Raw genomic sequence first — 11,355 nt, forward strand, 5'->3', positions numbered from 1 at the left:
GCTTAGTTTCCTAGTTTGTTCTTCACTCTCTCTGGTGGGAAAGAATTATATCTCCTCCCCTAATCCTGTATTGACTCACACATTAAAAATGTGTGCCCAGTTTAGAAGACATTTTGGTTTACAGTCAGCTTCCATTTTGGGTCCTATTGTCTCTAACAGATTATTCCCACCATTTTACATGGATTCAGCTTTATGTGGATGGGAGGAGAGGGGGATTAGGCTTCTAAAATATTTATATTTAGATAATGCATTAGATAATACTGCTCTTTTGAAGTGCTTGTATGTCATTTTGCTTAACCTAGATCTCAATTTTTTTTAGATATTTGCAGATTAGGAGTCTCATCAAGAAGGTCTTTGTCTACTTCCCAGAAATGCCCCCTACATCACCTATTGAGAATTTTCTTGATTTGAACCCACATGGCAGGAGACTCATCTCAAGCATATACTCTATTATAACATCTATAGATCCACTGAACCTGTATTATATTCGTAAAGCCTGGCAAAATTATCTGGGCAGAGAATTTACAGATGGAGAATGGGAAGATGCTTTAAATCAGGTGCATTCCTCTTCGCCATGTGCGAGGCATGCCTTAGTTCAGAATCAGAATGAGCTTTATTGCCAGGTATGTTTACACATATGAGGAATTTGTTTTAGTGACAGAAGCTCCACAGTGCAACAGAATGACAAGACAAGACACAGATAATAAAAAGAATAATATACAAATATACAAAATAGACAATGTACAAAATAGCAAAAAACACAATATATAATATAGACAATTATGTACACTGTAAAAAAAGAAAAGTTGACATAACTTAAAATTGTAAGGCAACTTGCTGCACAGCTTTTTTGAGTTTACTCAACTTTTAAACAAAGTAGTTCACTTAATTCACTGAGTAAGGTCACATGTCTCCCAATTTAAGATGTTTTGTTCAGCTGATTAAAAGTTTACATTTTATAATTTTTTTTAACTATAAAAACTCAATGTTATTTTCACATGACTTAAAGTATGTTCAGTTGACTAAAAATGTGTTTTTAATCAACATTATTACAAGGTTAAAAAATAAAGCTACTACAGGCTTGATATTTTGTTCCAGGTTTTATTTTAAACCAGCAGCAACACGGTGTGGAAATGGAAAAAAAAAAAAACACACCATGTTTAACACTTTAGCCATAACCCTTATTGTTAAAAAAGTAATAAAAAGGGTAGGCAGAAGAATAAAACACTTTTTTTTTTTTTTTTAAAGAGTACTTTAACATTCAAAGTGTTATCACATTCAACTGGTCCTAAATACTGGAAACATTCTATCTTTTAAATGTTTAACATTTTAAATTAACACTGAACATGTTACAAAATGAGCAGCTTTACAATATTTATAAGTGCAAGTTAACGTTTGTTCCGAAAGTGCTGAAACAGTGGCACAATGTTTATCACAACCTCAAGTTTACAGTTTAAACAAAAACAAGTCAAACAAAATGCAAGCACATTGCAAAAAAATAAAAAACAAAACTTTATCTACTTGTATTTTAAATGCTTAAGATACAAACACAAATGCAACGTCACAGTAATAGCTTAGTTTTGAGGGACTGTACCCTAGCAGAGCAATGAGTGCCCATCTCCATGAACACTTTCTCAATGACCTCGAAAGTGTATTTCAGTTGCTTTGGGTACTCAAAGTCCAAGGCAAACAGAAGGCCAAACAGGTATGCAAGTGCAGACTGCAAGTCTGGAGCATCTCGCAGTACAATCACCTCCTCCAACACAACAGCAAATTTTGTGACACTGGGCAGTGTGCTGGTGGGGACATCATCTTCAATTACAATAAGGATTCCCACCTTCATCCCTCTGGTCTGTCTGTCCTCTGGAGTCTTGTCCTATTAATAATCATAATAATAAAATGAATAAATCAATATCACTTGACACCAATAAAAACAATAAAGTAATTCTATACAACGTGCTCTTAAGTTTGTATCCCACTTGCAGAATCTGCAAGATGTTTATCATTTTATATAGTAAATACACAAATTACAATTATCTCTTTTACAATTTAGTACTGCCCTGAATAAGCTATATCACAATAAAAAGCAATTATAACAACTAAGATGGTATATTTTAAGTCATTATTCAGTTTCATTGCAAAATCTATCAAAAAATAAGTGATTGGTGAATGAGGCCGTCATGTTAACTGTAATAAATTGCATACCCAATCATTGACTAAATTATGTTGTATTTGCAAAAATATACTTTGAATCAAAAACCAATAAATCATCAAAACAATCTGTTAACACAAAAATTCACATTCCTATTAGTCACTCATGGTCATGTGGCAAGATGTTGTATATCTGTAGAAGAAATGAAACATACTCACCAAACATGTTTTAAAAAGTGCAGAGGAATCTTCACGGAGAAACATGGGGAGACCTTCCAGGACGGTTTGCTTTCTGTGAGTCACAATATTTGTGGTCTAAAAAAAATGGGTACACAACAACAAAAATATTGTAATGCACTGTTATTAATTTAAAAGTTTGAAGTCATACAGACTATGCTAATGAGCCAATTAATCAAATTAAAATGGGTTAAATAGGAAATCAGTATTGTATGCAGTATATTTTAAGTTCAGAACCAAAATTTGGGAGACTTGTTAACAATTAAGTTTGCTCGTGAAAAAAATTAATACCGTGCATAACAAGCCGTAACCAGGGCTCTGAGATCAAGCTGATACATGCTACTTTTACAAACGACTTCAATATAAATGCATATAGCCTACTTATTACTTACATAAAACGATGGCTTTGAGTAGAAACACGTTGGCTGTGGGTAGATCGTAGGTCTCGCACACAGATGCTCAAAATGGCTCCTTCGCATAGCTCCTTCTTCGTCCAGTCTGTTGCCCTGTTCATAGTTAGCGCGCGCTTCATTGCACATGTGCCAACTTCGTGGTCGTAACAATGCGCATGCTCCAACCTCCAACCCAACTTGTATGCTTGTTAACTTGCATTTACAAATCGAATTTACAATTAATACTAGGTTGGTCCAACGATTGTTGAACCAACGTCTTTTCACTAGTTAAGCCAACTTTTTTGCATTTAATTGTCTAGTTAACTAAAATATAATCATTAGTCTAACTTTTTGTGAGTTGTATTTTTTACAGTGTATGTACAGTTATGATATGTGCAAATTTGAAATGTAAATAAATATGTGTGTTAAATAATGTATTATAGTGTTATGTGTTCTGCGTTTATTTTCAATACTGTTCCTGTGTCTGGTCGTTCTGGTGCTCAGAGCTCTGTAGCGTTGACCAGATGGCAACAGTTCAAAGAGGGAGTGCACTGGATGTGAGGGGTCCAGAGTGATTTTCTTAGCCCTTTTGCTCACTCTGGATAAGTACAGTTCTTGGAGAGTTTGGAGGGTTGTACCAATGATTCCTCAGCAGTCCGGACTACCCTCTGTAGTCTTCTAGATCAGATTTCATAGCTGAGCTGAACCAGACAGTTATAGAAGTGCAGAGGATGGATTCAATGATGGCGGAGTAGAACTGTTTCAGCAGCTCCTGTGGTAGGTTGAACTTCCTCAGCTGGCGAATGAAGTACAGCCTCTGCTGGGCCTTTTTCACAATGGATTCAATGTGATTGTCCCACTTCAGGTCCTGGGAGATTATGGTGCCCAGGAATCTGAATGACTCCACTGCAGCCACAGTGCTGTTCATGATCGTGAGTGGGGGGAGAGCAGGGGGGTTCCTCCTGAAGTCCACGGTCATCTCCACTGTTTTGAGTGTGTTCAGCTGCAGGTTTTTGAGACTGCACCAGATAGCCAGCTCTTTAACCTCCTGTCTGTAAGCAGACTCGTCACCGTCCTGGATGAGGCCGATGAGTGTGGTGTCGTCTGCAAACTTCAGGAGCTTGACAGAGGGGTCTTTAGAGATGCAGTCATTAGTGTAGAGGGAGAAGAGCAGTGGGGAGAGAACACAGCCCTGAGGGGCGCCAGTGCTGATGGTGCGGGTGCTGGATGAGAATTTTGCCAGCCTCACTAGCAGCTGCCTGTCTGTCAGGAAGCTGGTGATCCATTGACAGATGGAGGTGGGCATGGAGAGCTGAGTTAATTTGGGCTGGTGGAGTGATAGGATGATGGTGGTAAAAGTAGAGCTGAAGTCTCCAAACAGGATCATCACATAAGTCCCTGGTCTGTCCAGATGCTGCAGAACATAATGCAGTCCCATGTTGACTGCATCATCCACAGACCTGTTTTCTCTGTAGGCACACTGCAGGGGTCCAGTAATGGTCTAGTGATGTCCTTCAGATTAGCCAAAACTAGACTTTCAAATGATTTCATGGCCACAGACGTTATAGCCACCTGGCTGTAGTAATTAAGTCCAGTAATTTTGGGTTTCTTTGGGACGGGGATGATGGTGGAGCGTTTGAAGCATGAGGGGACTTCGCACAGCTCCAGTGATCTGTTGAAGATCTGTGTGAAGATGGGGGCCAGCTGGTCAGCGCAAGTTTTCAGACAGGCTGGTGTCACACCGTCTGGGCCTGACGTCTTTCTTCTCTTGTTCTTTCTGAAGACCTGGTGCACCTCCTCTTCACTGAACTGAATTGCAGGTGTGGGGGAGACGGGGGTTGTAGGTGTGAATGGTGTTTTTTCAAACCTGCAATAAAACTTGTTCAGATCGTCTGCCAGTTGTTGATTCTCCACAGTGCTGGGGGATGGTGTCTTGTAATTGGTGATTTCTTTCAGACCTTTCCACACTGAAGCCGTGTCACTAAAAGAGAACTGAATCCATAGCTTTTCGGAATAATTCCTCTTTGCCACTCTGATCTCCTTTTCCAGTGTGTGTTTGGCCTGTTTGTACAAGACTCTGTCCCCATTCCTGCGAGCATCTTCTTTGGCCTGACAGAGCTGTCTGAGTTTTGCAGTGAACCATGGCTTGTCGTTGTTGTAAGTTAAATGAGTCCTGGTAGGAATGCACATATACTCACAGAAATTGATATATGATGTTACAGTCTCTGTGTGCTCGTCCAGATCGGTGGCAGCAGCTTCAAAAACAGTCCAATCAGTGAGAGAGAAACAGGCTTGTAAATCCCGCTCTGCTTCATTAGTTCTGTATCTTTTTACAGTCCTTAATACAGGTTTAGCTGATTTCAGTGTCTGCCTGTAGGTCGGTATGAGATGAACTAAACAGTGATCAGAGAGGCCCAAAGCTGCTCGTGGGACAGAGTGAAATGCATCCTTTATTGCTGTGTAACAGTGATCCAGTATATTACTGTCTCTGGTGGGACATGTAACATGCTGTCTGTATTTTGACAGTTCACGTGAGAGATTTGCTTTATTAACCTGTTAGCTAGCACCCCCATTTTGGGCCTCACAGGTGACAATGACCTACCTAAATTAAAATGGTAACAGTTCCTGACAACAGTGTGCTACACACAAAATTTAGGTACTCTAGGCTTTACTATCCATCATCCAGAGTTGATACTCACAAAGATAAAGTTATAGACACTGAAGTGCCTTGAAAAATGTTTTTCCACACTGAATGTTTTTTTTTTTTATTTCATATACAAATACATGAAATAAGTCCTGGAGCAATCCATAAAAGTAATGGGTTGAAAGTCATATGTCTCATGATTATTCCTGCAATAATTTTTCTGAGAATATTTCTAGAACCAACACCCCCCCCGTTTGAGGAAAAACAACCACCAAATGTATTGCAGAATTATATAATATAGAAATTAATTTTAGACACGCTATAAGTGATTTGAGCACTAAAAATACAAAAATAATTGAGTAATAAAAAAGGAAAAAAAAAAGAAAAAATTGCTTTGTATGTAGTACATTCTCAAGTGTATATACTCTGATTACCAAACATAAACTGATATTGCCACACATGGTCATACAGTCGGTAATCACACACTGATGTGCGTTCATACAGATGATAATCAAACAGATGGGCCATATAATCAATAATAGCTGATCATTGATTCACATTGATAGCCATCATAGAGTCGGTAATCACACGTCCATACAGATGGACGTCCATACAGATGGTAATCATGCAGATACAGCCCCATTTCCCACAAAACACACACACATATATGACCAATGTTGAAGAAAAAAAAGAAAAAGAGTTATTTGTGCAAAAAGGCGATCGCTAAGTTACGCCCCCGTCAGATGACAGCGTGCGTCACGCGCTGTCATGAGAGAGAGCGCCACATTCAAATAACTATTCAAACAATAGCCACGTATCTGTGACTTTTTTTTCCAGTGGATGGTCTCATTCTGTTTGTGACACTGTATGCTACGACACAGTGTTGTTTTTTTTACCACCAAGATGCTATTTTTGAGCGTAATTTATTCCATAATGGACACAAACAATAACTCTCCGGAAGAAATGAAACGTAAACAAAGGAATAATCATCCAAATTATAACGTTATTATTTCGTTGAACTAAAAGTGCTCTATGGGATGTTGTTCTGTGGACCCTTACCTCTCTAACTAAACCGGGATTTCAGCAGTGAATGCGTTTGTGACTCGATATTACAATGATAATGGTACGTACTGCTTTTTTATTATGCTTGTTTTGATGTGTACTGCTTACACAAATTTAGCAAATACATTCCTTATAAGCTTTCCATCAAACAACAGCGTTCTGTCGTCGATGCTTGAGGCTTAGACCTTCAGAATGATATATAGTTTGTCAAAATTAATTTTGTCCCGTTTCATTTAATCTATTGTAAACAATGACACGTGCAAACAAAGAGCGTTCGGTACACTGGCTAGGCAGCGGCATTCTGAATTCGCGCTGTCTGAGCTTCACGAGTGCGCTGGCTCGCTTCCCCATCTGCGTATGCTGCATATGATCAGTGCCGCAGCTCCTCCAACTACAACGTCCAGCAAAACATTGGAATAATCGAAAAGATTTAAAAGATTTTAGTAAAAGATAAGATTTAGTGAAAAGATTTAGTGGTGTGTTCTGCCGAATGTTCAGCAGTTCATTCCTGGTAAAACTGATTGTGTTTGAGAAACAAAAACAGTACAAACACTGGAGAGCTAAGCACTGGGGCTGCCATGCTCGGAGCCATCTTAGTTCAGTTTAAGGTTCTCCATAGGCTTCATTTCACTAACTCCAAACTAGCCAAAAATGTTACCCAATGTTAGCCCTGTAGGTGTTCACAATCACCTGCTATTACTGCTCATATGTTCTGGTTGTGTCCAAAGCTAGATGAGTTTTGGAAGGGGATTTTTTTATTAGTTAAACAGATATTTATATTATATCTTTACATTCAGTTGGAAAAGATTGAATACATGATTCAAGGTTTCTAGACAAGTCTAGTTTCTAGACAAATGGTCCTCCTTTATTAAATACTTTGAAGAGCTCCCTGGCCTTTAAGATGGAGTAGCTGACCTCAACCTCCCCTTCTTTTTATGTCTTCTTTTCATATTTTGTTTTATTTATTTATTTATTTCCTTTTTTCTTTCTAGAAGTTCACTATTTCACTATCTATTTTCACTAACAGAAACTATGGACTCTCTCTTTTCTAGCACTTTAGATAGAGTTGCTCCTTTACGCTTAAGGAATATCAAACAAAACAGTCTGACTCCGTGGTATAATGAGCACACTCATACCCTAAAGAGAGCAGCCCGGAAAATGGAGCGCAGCTGGAGGAAAACAAAACTAGAGGTATTTCGTATAGCTTGGCGGGAAAGTACCCTATCCTACAGTAAAGCATTAAAAACTGCTAGATCTGATTACGTTTCGTCTCTTCTAGAAGAAAACAAACATAACTCCCGATATTTATTCAATACAGTCACTAATTTAATAAAAAATAAAGTATCAACAGGTGTTGGCATTTCCCAAGAGCACAGCAGTAATGATTTTATGAACTAATTTACTTCCAAGATCGATACTATCAGAGATAAAATTGTAACCATGCAGCCGTCAGCTACAGTATAGCATCAGATCCCCTATATAGTGTGCAGTAAAGATCCCCTGAGGAACAATTCCACTCATTCTCTACTATAGGAGAGAAAGAATTGTATAAACTTGTTAAATCATCTAAGCCAACAACATGAATGTTAGACCCTATTCCATCTAACCTACTAAAAGAGCTGCTTCCAGAAGTCATAGATCCTCTTTTGGCTATTATTAATTCATCATTGTCATTAGGATATGTCCCCAAAACCTTCAAATGGGCTGTTATTAAGCCTCGCATTAAAAAAAAACAACAACAACTTGACCCCAGAGATCTAGTTAATTACAGACCGGTCTCAAATCTCCCTTTTCTGTCAAAGATATAAGAAAAGATAGTATCCTCACAATTATATTCCTTCTTAGAGAAAAAATGGTATCTGAGGAATTTCAGTCAGGATTTAGAATGTATCATAGTACTGCTGCTCTCATTAGAGTTATAAATGACCTGCTTCTATCATCTGATCGTGGTTGTATCTCTTTATTAGTTCTTCTGGATCTTAGTGCTGCGTTCGACACTATCGACCACAACATTCTTTTAAATAGACTGGAACACTTTGTTGGCAAGATAGGATTTAAACCAATCAAGAGCACGACCTGTAATGCCCACACAATTTTCAAGGCATGATATAAGGATTCTATGATCGATGGTATCAAACGCAGCACTTAAGTCTAATAATAAAAGTATCACAGAGTCCCCCGAATCTACACATAATAAAATATCATTCAACACTTTTAAAAGTGCAGTTTCAGTGCTATGATTTTTCCTAAACCCAGATTGAAATTTTTAAAAAATATTATTTGACTCTAGGAAATTTTGCAGTTGTAATAAAACAGCCTTTTCTAAAGCTTTTGAAAGAAACAATAAATTTGAATTAGGTCTATAATTTGATAGGACAGTAGGGTCAAGATTAGATTTTTTTTATCAGGGGTTTAACAATTGCATGCTTTAAGTATTTTGGGACGGTCGCTGTAAAAAGAGACTTGTTTATTATACCCAAAAAACTTGGCCCAACAACATCTAAAACCTGGAGCAAGAACCGTGTGGGAATTATGTCTTGCGAACATGTAGTAGGTTTCAACTGCTTAATAATATCTTGAAAAGTGTTTAAAGAAATTGTCTGAAATTCATTTAAAGTGGAAGTACAAGGAGAGGGGACAGACCAGTCATAATTTGAGGGTATAATATGCTGTCTTATATCAACTATTTTATCTGTAAAAAAACTTAAGAAAACTATCACATACTGCAGGTGATGCATTTAAACAGATATTACTAGTCGGATTTATAACAGAATCCAAAATATTAAAAGAGTTTTAGGTTGGTGACAGTTCTTAGCTATAATATCTGAAAAATATTGACATTTAGCAGCTTTAACAGATTTTTGATACCTGATTAATGACTCTCGTAGTATTTCAAAAGATACTTGTAATTTATCTTTTTTCCACTTCCGTTCAGCTCTTCGACAAGCACGTCTAAGCTCTTGAGTTGTGCTATTTAACCAAGGTTCAGATTTAAATTTTTGTCGTTTTACTCTCAATGGAGCCACAGAATTTAAAATATCACTACAGATTGAGTTTAACAACATAAGATGTTCATCTACATTTAAAATATTTGATGGGGAATCAAGATTATACATAAGACAAGCCTCCTCAAAAAGCACAGAAAAGTCATAACTAGATGAAAAGCTAAAAAAACGAGTCTGCTGTGGTAACCTCTTAGTTTTTGAAACCTCAATAGGAAGCAAGCAAGTAAATATAACACATATAACACAATATATATATAACACAGCACACAAATATAACACAGCAGTGAACACAGTGTGTGCACGTTGGATTGGTTAAATGCAGAGCACGAATTCCGAGTATGGGTCACCATACTTGGCTGAATGTCACTTCACATATAACAGGCATATGATCAGAAAAACTTAGCTCAAGGATTTCAAGTTCACAGATTGAAATACCATGCAGCAATACAAGATCTAAGGTATGCCCCTGTTTGTGAGTTGCACCATTTACTGCTTGAGTAAAATCAAAAGAGTCAACCAAACTAATAAAATCCTTGGCCAGGGGGTTTGACTCACAGCAAACATGAATATTGAAATCCCCCACGATCAAAAGTCTATCACATTTAAGAACAACATAACCTAGGAAGTTTGAAAATTCTTGTAAAAAATCCTTATTTGGTTTTGGAGGACGATAAACCACAGCGATCGTTAATTGATGTTCATTTAACTGAAATAAAAGTACTTCAAAACTTGAGAAAGATTCAGTCTTACGAGCTTTACAACAAAATCTACTTTTGAACACCGATGCAAGTCCACCACCCCTGCCGCAGAGTCTAGGGCGGTTTAAAAAAAGAACAATTTGTGGGCACAAGTTCAGAAAAAGGACTTGAATCCCCCGCATTCAGCCAAGTCTCGGTGACTAGCAGAAAATCCAGTTCATTTGAGATAAAAAAAATCTTGCAAAATGAATGTCTTATTTACAAGCGATCTTGCGTTTACCAACCCAATCCTGACGTGCGCTGGATCACAGTCCGGCTGTGCTGCACGGCACGGCGAGCGAAGATTGCAGAGATTTACACCCCCGCGGCGAAGACGTGGTGTCCGACAGCGGGAAGAGTTGGAGAGATGATCCTGAGTCACAGGCAAAATCCACTGATATGCCACCTCGAGCGAATGCCACGAGACAAAATGGCCACATCCAAGCCCATATTGAAAGCGATCCAATCCACGTCGTGATGAAGGTAAAAGGGATAGGCTTAGCTTTAGTTTAACCGCAATACCCCCTCTTTTTACTCTTCTTCTGCAGCGCTTTCTTCCATGAAAATTCCACGGCAGCCGGCTTTGACAGGCCAGGACAGTCGTCAAGAAGGGAGGGGGTGGGTTATTTGAATATAAAAGTCTCAGATCAGTGTTTGATAAAACCTCAATAGAGTCTCTGATATTAAGGAGCGCTGGACGGTCATAAACAAACAGTGTAAAAACATTTTGAGTTAAAAGAGAGATTAAAAACAAAACAGCCACAGTAAGAAACAGACGAGCAGCCATGCACACCGGCACCATCTTAGAATTTAATAAAAAATTTATATAGCGCTTTTAACAAACTATCATGAATCTGGTATCCTTCTCTGTCTCCCTCTTCTGATTACACACACACATAACCTCACGCACCTTCACTCACCCTCAGCTGTTTCTAGTTGCAACTTATCACGCTCATTCTCTCACCTGTTCTCTCTTCCCTCTAATTAGGTTTGCTACTTCTAGCTTCCCTCTCTCCCTGCTCCTTTGCCAGATTATTTCGTACTCTACTCATGCAAGAGGCGTTTACCGACCTACTGAATCTGTCCTGTCCGAGTCCTGTCTTGTCCGTGACCGTTCCGACATCCAG

This window comes from Barbus barbus (assembly GCF_936440315.1).
Source record: "Barbus barbus genome assembly, chromosome: 6".
NCBI classification, from domain to species: Eukaryota; Metazoa; Chordata; class Actinopteri; order Cypriniformes; family Cyprinidae; genus Barbus; species Barbus barbus.